This window comes from Humulus lupulus, chromosome X, assembly GCF_963169125.1.
Source record: "Humulus lupulus chromosome X, drHumLupu1.1, whole genome shotgun sequence".
Taxonomy (NCBI): Eukaryota; Viridiplantae; Streptophyta; class Magnoliopsida; order Rosales; family Cannabaceae; genus Humulus; species Humulus lupulus.
Window position 1 is genome coordinate 1532326 of NC_084802.1, and position 12619 is coordinate 1544944.

Sequence of the window (12619 nt, forward strand, 5' to 3'; positions counted from 1 at the left end):
CATCATCAAAATAAATCTCAATTCATTTCTCTGAATTCCTGTTCATACCCCCAGGCTCGCCCCGAGCCGGGCATAAATTCCTGTCATCATTTCCCGCTAGCCTGCTCACTGGGATCGCCTCGAGTCACAAAGCACAGATACATCCACATACTACTGTGGCCTCAACAATCAACACATATCAATACAGTTACGCCCAATCATGGCCAAAATTACAATTATGTCATTCTATCACGATCCGGGCCTACATGCATACTAACATACATAGTCATGCATCTCAGATAAACAAATAGTCATATAACATGCTTTAAATCATAACCATGCATTTAAATCATTAAAATCACACATAAATCCCATCATGCCCTCCTAGCACGCTAATCAAGGCCCTTAAGCCTTATTAGCGAATTTGGGTCGTTACAGTATAAATTTGATTTATAATTATTTGAAATATTATTTATTTAACACTAATAATTATTGCTAACCTATTTTCATATCTACAGAATTCAAGGAAAATGAATGCGGAAAGAATGATTCGAATTTCTAATTATTTAAAGAATCAAAATGAGTGGATTATTGTGACTCTTACCATTGTAAAACGTGATGTTTACAATAATGTTCATAAGTTCGAGTATAAAGATTTTGAAAATATTCAAAATTTTGGAACTATACTTCCCAACGAAAGTAAAGATATACCTTATAGTAAGCTTGTTATGAACCGTCATTCAAACTATATGACAGTGATACTATTTACAGTGAACACACTACCAATCTCTACTAAATATGACCAAAATTTTAAGATTGAAGATTCTGACCCATTTTATAAAACACGTACACTATCATCATCATCACCATCCCAACAAAATATTAATAATCATGCTTTAGTAGAAGAGGAATTCAAAGATTGTAAAGAAATCGCAATCTTCGGCCATGATGGAATTATTGTCATTCAATCTATTACGGGATCTTTGTATCCAGAAAAACCATTGTAAGTTTCTCTCTTTATATGTTAAAAATATTTATTATATAGTTGTTTTATAATAATTTTTATTTTACTTTATTTTATTTTAAAAAATAGTATTTCTGTTAATTTGTTTTGTGTTATTTTTACTTTAGTTTTACTTCAAAAATTATACATTATTTGAAGAAGAAGCTTGACAAATCTTCCCCTGATCACAAAAGGATAAAGAAATTTGTGAAGAAATTGTGCCAAGATTAGGAGAATTGAGAGGTAAATATTAATATTATATTTGAGTAACTTATGATTTATTTATTTTATTTTTAGAGTAACCTAGTTATTGTTATTTTTTTTTAAAGTTTTTTTTAGTGGAACTAATAATTAAAAGTTTATCATTTTTCTTTACTGGAAAGTAACCGATTTAACATATTGAAGTTGTTGGCCTATTTAAAGGGTTCTATAATATCTATAAAGAGATAGTTATAAATTTCTATGTCAAAATAAAAATTGTGAGCAATGTGTGAAATTATTATATTTATAAAATATGATTCGTTTTTAATTTTTAATTTTTTTACATCTTAATCGTTTAAATTCTTAAATATTTTTAAGATTTAAATTTGTATTTCTAGTTTTTGTTTAACTTTTAATCGATTTTTAATAGTTCTAGCAGTTATAGATATTTATTAAAAATAAATTTGAGAAGTAGATATTTATTAATTTTAATTATTATTTATTCAATGTTATATTTCCCCCACTGTATTTATTTCTAAATTTATAACTACTTAACTAATTTAATTATTATTATTTGATTTTAGAGTGTTTATTTATTTACTTTGTATTTTTTCTGTTTTTTTTTTTGTAGGTTGAACTATTAATCAGTGACTATCGTCTATTATGAATTTGATTCGGATCACATTGTTGAATTATATTTTTCTTTTTTAATTAGATTTTTTTTATCATTTAAATTATATTTTAAATTTAATGTCTATTTTGATATTAGATTAAATATGCATACGTACTTTGAATTAAAAGTTTTCTTCTTCCTAATCATAAATATCATAAATTGTTTGTATATTGCTTTTTTTTTTCATCTCAGCCAAAAATAACTATAAAATATTGATGTTAAATGAATGAAAGTATTTCTAAGAAATAAATATTGACTAAATAAGAATATTATAATATTTATTAATTTGAATTAATTCAAATACTATATATTTTTTTTCCTTTCTAATCTCATCACTTTTTAAAAAAAAAAAATTAATAAATAAAAATGTCATTGAAAATATGGAAGAGTTTTAGAAATCTAGGAAAGATTCTTTAAAAGAAAAACAAATGGGAAATTTTAAAATTATGGGGTTTTCCAAAGTAAAAGTAAAAATAAATAGTAGAGAAGAAGAGGTTGAGATTCGTGGTAGATGTATATTTTATTAAAATAAACATATCATTTCAAAACAAAAATATGTAAAATTACCAAATTGACCCTAGTTAAACTTGTAATTACATAAGTAAAATAAAAAAATGCAGAAGGATAAAAGGGGAAGAAAATATAATAGAAGAATTGGGTGTGATATTTTGGGATGGTAGAACTAATCAAACGATTAATGCATCTTTCCATTTCTCTTTCGTACCCAAAACCAAAAACAGCGAACCAAAGAAAAGAAGCTTCATTTTGCTTTCTATGGCGGTGCACACCAACAACCACAACTTTTCTATTAATAATAACATCATATTTGCTCTCTTTCTCCTTATTGTCAACCCAAATTTATTGCCTTTACAAGGTTAGTAGTGTTTTTCCATCATCATTCTAAGTGGGTTTGGTTTAGATCTTGTTTATTTGTCCGTGTTAAGAGTTTTTATTGAAATTGAGCATCTGGGTTCTGTTTGGTTTCTGGGAAAATTTTAAATTATCGGTGGAATGTGAATCATATGGGTTTATTATGTTGGTTTGTTTAATTTCTAAATCAATTTAAATTTTCAGGTTTTTCAGTTTTCTTTGATGACATGATATTGTGACAATGAAGTTTTTGTAAAGTGAACAAAATCTACTCAAGGCATTGTAAGGAGTAGATTAGGATACTATAATAGTTGTAGTAGTAGAAGAAGAAAGAAAGAAGGAAAGAAAAAAAGATTTAATTTTTATGGCTGTCAAGTTATTATGGAAGTTACTAGTCTGAAATGTGTTGAATTTACATTAAAGTGAACAATTTTCTAGGTTGACTGATGAAAGACAAAATATAGTCAAGGCATTGAATGGAGTAGACTAGGATACTGTAGTAGAAGAAGAAATATAGAAAAAAAATTGAAGTTTTTGTTGTATTGTGTTGGTAACTGATTGACTTTTCTTAATGGTGACTTTGGTAACTTATTTCTTATTTTGTTTGGAACATAAAGTTTGAGAATTTTGAGTAGCCTACACAGAAGATTTCCTACAATGGAGTTAAAAACAGCGTATGATATTGAACATATTGGATCTGCACAAAGAATTCAGCATGAGTTTTGGCCACTAAGTCCAATTGATTCGAAAAAGGCGAAGTTTCCTTGTTGCTTGGTCTGGACTCCTCTCCCAGTAGTCTCTTGGTTGGCTCCTTTCATTGGACATGTTGGCATTTGCAGAGAAGATGGAGCTGTTTTAGACTTTTCAGGTTCCAATTTTGTGAATGTTGATAATTTTGCATTTGGTTCTGCAGCCAGATTTCTTCAACTCGACCGAGAACAGGTACGCCCTAAGCTCTTTTCTCAACCCTTTGGTCAACAAAAAGAAAAGGCTTTGGCCTGTACTCTAAGAACATTGTCATTTAACTTTAGCTTTGGAATTAAATTTTTTATGAAGGCATAATCTATTTGTAGAAGTAGGAGTGTGTTGGGGTTTTGTTAGTTTTATGATTTTACAAACAGAAAAACAAACTCAAACCGAACTGCTTCATTGAATTCAAACTCTAAGCTCTAAGGTGAAATCAGATCCAAATTCAATACTTTTAATATAATTTTGAAGATGATATTTTGGTTTCAAACTCGATGGACTGACTAATGTTGGATTGACAAATCAAACCAAAACATGAAAATAAAGAAATAAATAAATGGTTTCATTATTTTCTGGGTTTCAATGAGTTTTGGTTTAAATAACTCCTTATCTGCATATTTAAGATATAATAGATTATGTTTGATTTTATTAGTTTGTCAACAAGCCCTCCTAACAATTTGTACTTTTCACATATAACAGAATTTAACACATACTGGAAGAAGGCCCTGTCCTGTGATGATTATGAAATTAGCACATCGGGTTCATGATGCTTTTGGATATTTGGAGTAACATTACTTGTCATACATAGTAATATTTAAGTCATTTTAGCTTAAGGGACAAAAAATGACACTAATGATTACTCTAGTTAAGCTATTAAGAGCATCTAAAATCTTTTTGTAGTAATATTGAATGTTGAGGTCCACAGTTTGAATGCTTCCATCCACTATGGGGAAAAGGTCTTACTTAATCCTTAAAAAAAAAAGAAAAAGAAGAAGAGAATATAGCTTGACTGTTTTTAAAATCTGTTTCTGAAATCTGAAATGTCAATACAGTGTTGCTTTCCCCCAAACCTCTCCTCTCCTCTCCAGGCACACCTGCAAGCACGGCTTCAGGCACACAGAATTCGGGAGTTCGATCACCTGGGACGACGCCCTACAGGCAAGTATGCGGTACTTTGAGCACAAAAGTTACAACCTTTTCACTTGCAATTGCCACTCTTTTTTAGCCAACTGTTTGAATCGGCTCTGTTATGGCGGATCAATGAATTGGAACATGATAAACGTAGCAGCTCTGATACTCTTAAAGGGGAAGTGGGTTGATGGCTTGATTGTTTAAACTACCATCTTTGGTCATTATGAAACTATTCTTGAGTTTAGCTAACAGCCATTTATAATTGAATTTTGAGATAACTATTCTTGAATTTTGTGCCAACAAATATGTACTATGCTCAAGGTAATCACTACTTATTGTCATATGCATTATCATTTTTATTTTTATACCATTAGAATTAATAATTCAAATTATAATATTTTTTCTAATCACATACAATATCCATCTACCTCCAGTCAAGGAATACAATATCCAAATACTTCCAATCAAATTATGTATTACCACAACATCCTTTGTAGTTTTGAAGGTCAAAAAGGAGAACAACATGTCTTAGATATTTGTGTGAAGTATATATATATATATATATATATATATATGGGCTCATGAATTTATTTTTTGAATGTGATGCTTAGAATGTTTTTTTATATTGCTATTTTTACAACAGTTATGTAATACGGTCATGATAGGTTGCTTTTCATCAAGTTAAAAATATAACAAGTTAGAAATATAAACTTTATAATACTATATAAGGAACAGAGAAAAAAGTTTAGGTAAAACAAGTTTATTAAGATGTATATATAACTCTTGCTAAAATAAATGCATATAATCAATAATAAGTTAATTTAGAAGCATATATAACAAAGAAACAAAACGGCAAACAGGATAAAACAAAAACAAAAAACAATTCTATTTTAAAAAAAACACCAACATCATCATCTGAAAATACAAATATCCAATCCAACAAAAAAAAATCCAAACAAATGTCTTAGAAAATAGTAAACAAAAATTACAAAATGGAAGAAGTAACGACGCGTGTGTCGATCTCGGTGCCGGTGCCGGTTGGTGTCAACGTCCTCTATGTTGGTATTGGTCTCGGTGTTGGTGCTGGTGCCCGTGCCGGTGCCAGTGCATTTGAAACCGCCTGAAAAAAAATCACATTGTTAGCTAAATAATTATAAATAATTAAAAAAATAATAAATAATATATATATATATTAATATACTTACTTGATTACATGTACGCCGAATTGCCAAGTGGTTACCGTAACTCATCAAAAGTATTATTACTATGGCTAATACCATAATAATACCGTAGTGAATATAGTTGTATACTTTCCCTCTTTTTTTTAAGGGAACTCTTGTCCAACAGACAAGAAAATGAACCTTTTTCTGTAGAGTTAAGCTGCTTATAAGCAGCTACCCATACACCAAAAGAAACTATTATATTTAAATATGTATTAACTATTCCATATATAGTCCCTATAGAAGTTAATATCAGAATGAAATGACTCATGAAAGAAAAATCATGACAAATAAATTTGTCTTTTGATACCAAATTCAACAACACAAATATTGTTCCTTGGTATAAAAAAACAGTGAAAAAATTTGCATAGATTTTACTTCAAGATTGTGTATAAACTCTTGATGGTTATAATAAACATAAAAAAAAAACATGTTAAATATCTTAAAATTATATATATATATACATATTATATATATAAAGATTAATTAATATAATTAGTTACCTCCTCATCAGTCAAATTTTGAGCTTGTCGGGTTTGAGGTTGTGTGGTTTGAGTAGCAGGAGCTTCTCGACCCCCTCGTAGTGTATGGAAAGTCTCCTATTCATTGACATAGTAGATAGATAAGTGTGATTATAAAAAATACATTATATATATATTCTAAAAAATTTAAAGAACAAAAATAGATAGTTAGAGTTAAAAAATGTAAATAGGAGATAATTTTTCTTATTTTTTCAACAACAACCCACTACACCAAAAATGGGAATTAGTAACATTTTATTTATTTAGTGACATTTGCTAAAAAAATGTTACAAAAACAATATTTTAGTGGCATTTAGTAAAAAATGTAATTAAATGTATTACAATTTCAAACTTTTATATTTATAAGTAACATTTTTAAAATGTGACTAAAGATTATTTTTAAAGGATACTTTTCTTGTTTATTTGTTTCTGGTATGATCTTTGATTTAAAGTTTACATTATACCATTTGGACCACTTCATTGTTCCCCTAATAACCTATAGTAGTTAGTTTTGCTGGAACATAATTAATTTAGCATAGATTGGAGATGAGTATGTAAATGTAAAGTTGGCTCTTCAATTAAGAGACATTAATTGACATTAGTCATCACTGGCTGGTAATTAATAAATATTCTGTCGTTACACTAAGACCATCAAGCATTTAGTAAATGTAATGTAATTTAGTTATTTTTTAATCATGGGAAATTATTGTCTAATTCTTTTTCTTCTTATTCCACTTTGTATTTAGACTTGTTTGATATCATGAATCAGATGCTTATATATATACATTTACATATTATATATATCAAAGGATGATTTTTTTTTTAGCTTAGGATTAATTAATTCATTATATTATTATTATTATTATTATAGTTTATGCAATCAAATCAAGGTGTATTAATATATTTATTATATTATATCTTGTTTCGGCTCACTTTTTTTTTACTTTTTATATTTTACTTATTTTTGCACACTTGTAAAGCAGCTTATTAGAAAATTATGTGAACATAATAAAGAAAATTAATTATCCTGATTGCATTTTCTACCATTCCAACCATTCCTTATCATATTTTCATATAACAGTAAAAAAAATATCAATACAACTAGTTATATATATATATATAAAAAGTACCTCATCGGTGGTAGACGCTTCTCTTGCCGAATCGATTTCAATCCTTGTAGAATCCATTTCAAACCAGCCGCGGATTGATGGGTTGGGTGCGCCTGGGTTCTTCGAACCGTGGAACGATTGAGTTCGGAGGTTCGGCCGGCCTGGGTCTTGGGGATGGAAATGGTGGTTTTCGCTGATGGTGGTGATGGGAGAAGAATGATGGGCTTGTGTTGAGCAGATGAAGAGAAAAAAAAGGTGGCAGATGGAGAGTGAGAGGAGCGATTGAGGTCGGAGGTTCGGCCGGCCTGGGTCTTGGGGATGGAAATGGTGGGGTTCGCTGATGGTGGTGATGGGAGAAGAATGATGGGCTTGTGTTGAGCAGATGAAGAGAAAAAAAAGGTGGCAGAGTGAGAGTGAGAGGAGCGATTGAGGTCGGAGGTTCGGCCGGCCTGGGTCTTGGGGATGGAAATGGTGGGGTTTCGCTGATGGTGGTGATGGGAGAAGAATGATGGGCTTGTGTAGAGCAGATGAAGAGAAAAAAAAGGTGGCAGAGTGAGAGTGAGAGGAGCAATTGAGGTCGGAGGTTCGGCCGGCCTGGGTCTTGGGGATGGAAATGGTGGTTTTCGCTGATGGTGGTGATGGGAGAAGAATGATGGGCTTGTGTTGAGCAGATGAAGAGAAAACAAAGGTGGCAGAGTGAGAGTGAGAGGAGCGATTGAGGTCGGAGGTTCGGCCAGCCTGGGTCTTGGGGATGCAAATGGTGGGGTTTCGCTGATGGTGGTGATGGGAGAAGAATGATGGGCTTGTGTTGAGCAGATGAAGAGAAAAAAAAGGTGGCAGAGTGAGAGTGAGAGGAGCGATTGAGGTCGGAGGTTCTGCCGGCCTGGGTCTTGGGGATGGAAATGGTGGGGTTCGCTAATGGTGGTGATGGGAGAAGAATGATGGGCTTGTGTTGAGTAGATGAAGAGAAAAAAAGGTGGTAGAGTGAGAGTGAGAGGAGCGATTGAGGTCTGAGGTTCGGCCGGCCTGGGTCTTGGGATGGAAATGGTGGTTTTCGCTGATGGTGGTGATGGGAGAAGAATGATGGGCTTGTGTTGAGTAGATGAAGAGAAAAAAAAGGTGGCAGAGGGAGAGAGAGAGGAGCGATTGAGGTCGGAGGTTCGGCCGGCCTGGGTCTTGGGGATGGAAATGGTGGGGTTCGCTGATGGTGGTGATGGGAGAAGAATGATGGGCTTGTGTTGAGTAGATGAAGAGAAAAAAAAGGTGGCAGAGTGAGAGTGAGAGGAGCGATTGAGGTCGGAGGTTCGGCCGGCCTGGGTTTTGGGGATGGAAATGGTGGTTTTCGCTGATGGTGGTGATGGGAGAAGAATGATTGGCTTGTGTTGAGCAGATGAAGAGAAAAAAAAGGTGGGAGAATGAGAGTGAGAGGAGCGATTGAGGTCGGAGGTTCGGCCGGCCTGGGTCATGGGGATGGAAATGGTGGGGTTTCGCTGATGGTGGTGATGGGAGAAGAATGATGGGCTTGTGTTGAGTAGATCAAGAGAAAAAAAAAGGTGGCAGAGTGAGAGTGAGAGGAGCGATTGAGGTCGGAGGTTCGGCCGGCCTGGGTCTTGGGGATGGAAATGGTGGGGTTTCGCTGATGGTGGTGATGGGAGAAGAATGATGGGCTTGTGTAGAGCAGATGAAGAGAAAAAAAAGGTGGCAGAGTGAGAGTGAGAGGAGCGATTGAGTTCGGAGGTTCGGCCGGCCTGGGTCTTGGGGATGAAAATGGTGGTTTTCGCTGATGGTGGTGATGGGAGAAGAATGATGGGCTTGTGTTGAGTAGATGAAGAGAAAACAAAGGTGGCAGAGTGAGAGTGAGAGGAGCGATTGAGGTCGGAGGTTCGGCCGGCCTGGGTCTTGGGGATGCAAATGGTGGGGTTTCGCTGATGGTGGTGATGGGAGAAGAATGATGGGCTTGTGTTGAGTAGATGAAGAGAAAAAAAAGGTGGCAGAGTGAGAGTGAGAGGAGCGATTGAGGTCGGAGGTTCGGCCGGCCTGGGTCTTGTGGATGGAAATGGTGGTTTTCGCTGATGGTGGTGATGGGAGAAGAATGATGGGCTTGTGTTGAGTAGATGAAGAGAAAAAAAAGGTGGCAGAGTGAGAGTGAGAGGAGCGATTGAGGTCGGAGGTTCGGCCGGCCTGGGTCTTGGGATGGAAATGGTGGTTTTCGATGATGGTGGTGATGGGAGAAGAATGATAGGCTTGTGTTGAGTAGATGAAGAGAAAAAAAAGGTGGCAGAGTGAGAGTGAGAGGAGCGATTGATGTCGGAGGTTCGGCCGGCCTGGGTCTTGGGGATGGAAATGGTTGGGTTTCGCTGATGGTGGTGATGGGAGAAGAATGATGGGCATGTGTTAAGCAGATGAAGAGAAAAAAAAGGTGGCAGAGTGAGAGTGAGAGGAGCGATTGAAGTCGGAGGTTCGGCCGGCCTGGGTCTTGGGGATGGAAATGGTGGGGTTTCGCTGATTGTGGTGATGTGAGAAGAATGATGGGCTTGTGATGAGTATATGAAAAGAAAAAAAAGGTGGCAGTGTGAGAGTGAGAGGAGCGATTGAGGTCGGAGGTTCGGCCGGCCTGGGTCTTGGGGATGGAAATGGTGGGGTTAGCTGATGGTGGTGATGGGAGAAGAATGATGGGCTTGTGTTGAGTAGATGAAGAGAAAAAAAAGGTGGCAGAGTGAGAGTGAGAGGAGCGATTGAGGTCGGAGGTTCGGCCGGCCTGGGTCTTGGGGATGGAAATGGTGGGGTTTCGCTGATGGTGGTGATGGGAGAAGAATGATGGGCTTGTGTTGAGCAGATGAAAAGAAAAAAAAGGTGGTAGAGTGAGAGTGAGAGGAACGATTGAGGTCGGAGGTTCGGCCGGCCTGGGTCTTGGGATGGAAATGGTGGTTTTCGCTGATGGTGGTGATGGGAGAAGAATGATGGGCTTGTGTTGAGCAGATGAAGAGAAAACAAAGGGGGCAGAGTGAGAGTGAGAGGAGCGATTGAGGTCGGAGGTTCGGCCGGCCTGGGTCTTGGGGATGGAAATGGTGGGGTTCGCTGATGGTGGTGATGGGAGAAGAATGATGGGCTTGTGTTGAGTAGATGAAGAGAAAAAAAAGGTGGCAGAGTGAGAGTGAGAGGAGCGATTGAGGTCGGAGGTTCGGCCGGCCTGGGTCTTGGGATGGAAATGGTGGTTTTCGCTGATGGTGGTGATGGGAGAAGAATGATGGGCTTGTGTTGAGTAGATGAAGAGAAAACAAAGGTGGCAGAGGGAGAGTGAGAGGAGCGATTGAGGTCGGAGGTTCGGCCGGCCTGGGTCTTGGGATGGAAATGGTGGTTTTCGCTGATGGTGGTGATGGGAGAAGAATGATGGGCATGTGTTGAGTAGATGAAGAGAAAAAAAAGGTGGCGGAGGGAGAGTGAGAGGAGCGATTGAGGTCGGAGGTTCGGCCGGCCTGGGTCTTGGGGATGGAAATGGTGGGGTTCGCTGATGGTGGTGATGGGAGAAGAATGATGGGCTTGTGTTGAGTAGATGAAGAGAAAAAAAAGGTGGCAGAGGGAGAGTGAGAGGAGTGATTGAGGTCGGAGGTTCGGCCGGCCTGGGTCTTGGGGATGGAAATGGTGGGGTTCGCTGATGGTGGTGATGGGAGAAGAATGATGGGCTTGTGTTGAGCAGATGAAGAGAAAAAAAAGGTGGCAGAGTGAGAGTGAGAGGAGCGATTGAGGTCGGAGGTTCGGCCGGCCTGGGTCTTGTGGATGGCAATGGTGGTTTTCGCTGATGGTGGTGATGGGAGAAGAATGATGGGCTTGTGTTGAGCAGATGAAGAGAAAAAAAAGGTGGCAGAGTGAGAGTGAGAGGAGCGATTGAGGTCGGAGGTTCGGCCGGCCTGGGTCTTGGGGATGCAAATGGTGGTTTTCGCTGATGGTGGTGATGGGAGAAGAATGATGGGCTTGTGTTGAGTAGATGAAGAGAAAAAAAAGGTGGCAGAGTGAGAGTGAGAGGAACGATTGAGGTCGGAGGTTCGACCGGCCTGGGTCTTGGGGATGGAAATGGTGGGGGTTCGCTGATGGTGGTGATGGGAGAAGAATGATGGGCTTGTGTTGAGAAGATGAAGAGAAAAAAAAGGTGGCAGAGTGAGAGTGAGAGGAGCGATTGAGGTCGGAGGTTCGGCCGGCCTGGGTCTTGGGATGGAAATGGTGGTTTTCGCTGATGGTGGTGATGGGAGAAGAATGATGGGCTTGTGTTGAGCAGATGAAGAGAAAAAAAAGGTGGCAGAGTGAGAGTGAGAGGAGCGATTGAGGTCGGAGGTTCGGCCGCCCTGGGTCTTGGGGATGGAAATGGTGGGGTTTCGCTGATGGTGGTGATGGGAGAAGAATGATGGGCTTGTGTGGAGCAGATGAAGAGAAAAAAAAGGTGGCAGAGTGAGAGTGAGAGGAGCGATTGAGGTCGGAGGTTCGGCCGGCCTGGGTCTTGGAGATGGAAATGGTGGGGTTTCGCTGATTGTGGTGATGGGAGAAGAATGATTGGCTTGTGTGGAGCAGATGAAGAGAAAAAAAAGGTGGCAGAGTGAGAGTGAGAGGAGCGATTGAGGTCGGAGGTTCGGCCGGCCTGGGTCTTGGGGATGGAAATGGTGGGGTTCGCTGATGGTGGTGATGGGAGAAGAATGATGGGCTTGTGTTGAGCAGATGAAGAGAAAAAAAAGGTGGCAGAGGGAGAGTGAGAGGAGCGATTGAGGTCAGAGGTTCGGCCGGCCTGGGTCTTGGGGATGGAAATGGTGGGGTTCGCTGATGGTGGTGATGGGAGAAGAATGATGGGCTTGTGTTGAGCAGATGAAGAGAAAAAAAAGGTGGCAGAGTGAGAGTGAGAGGAGCGATTGAGGTCGGAGGTTCGGCCGGCCTGGGTCTTGTGGATGGCAATGGTGGTTTTCGCTGATGGTGGTGATGGGAGAAGAATGATGGGCTTGTGTTGAGCAGATGAAGAGAAAAAAAAGGTGGCAGAGTGAGAGTGAGAGGAGCGATTGAGGTCGGAGGTTCGGCCGGCCTGGGTCTTGGGGATGGAAATGGTGGGGTTCGCTGATGGTGGTGATGGGAGAAGAATGATGGGCTTGTGTTGAGAAGATGAAGAGAAAAAAAAGGTGGCAGAG

At 38.1% G+C, this 12619-nt stretch overlaps 1 pseudogene; it reads left to right on the plus strand.

Moving 5' to 3' along the window:
• The first annotated feature begins 2527 nt into the window (after positions 1–2527).
• Positions 2528–4945, plus strand: LOC133803154 (protein REVERSION-TO-ETHYLENE SENSITIVITY1-like; annotated as a pseudogene).
• The last annotated feature ends 7674 nt before the right edge of the window (positions 4946–12619 follow it).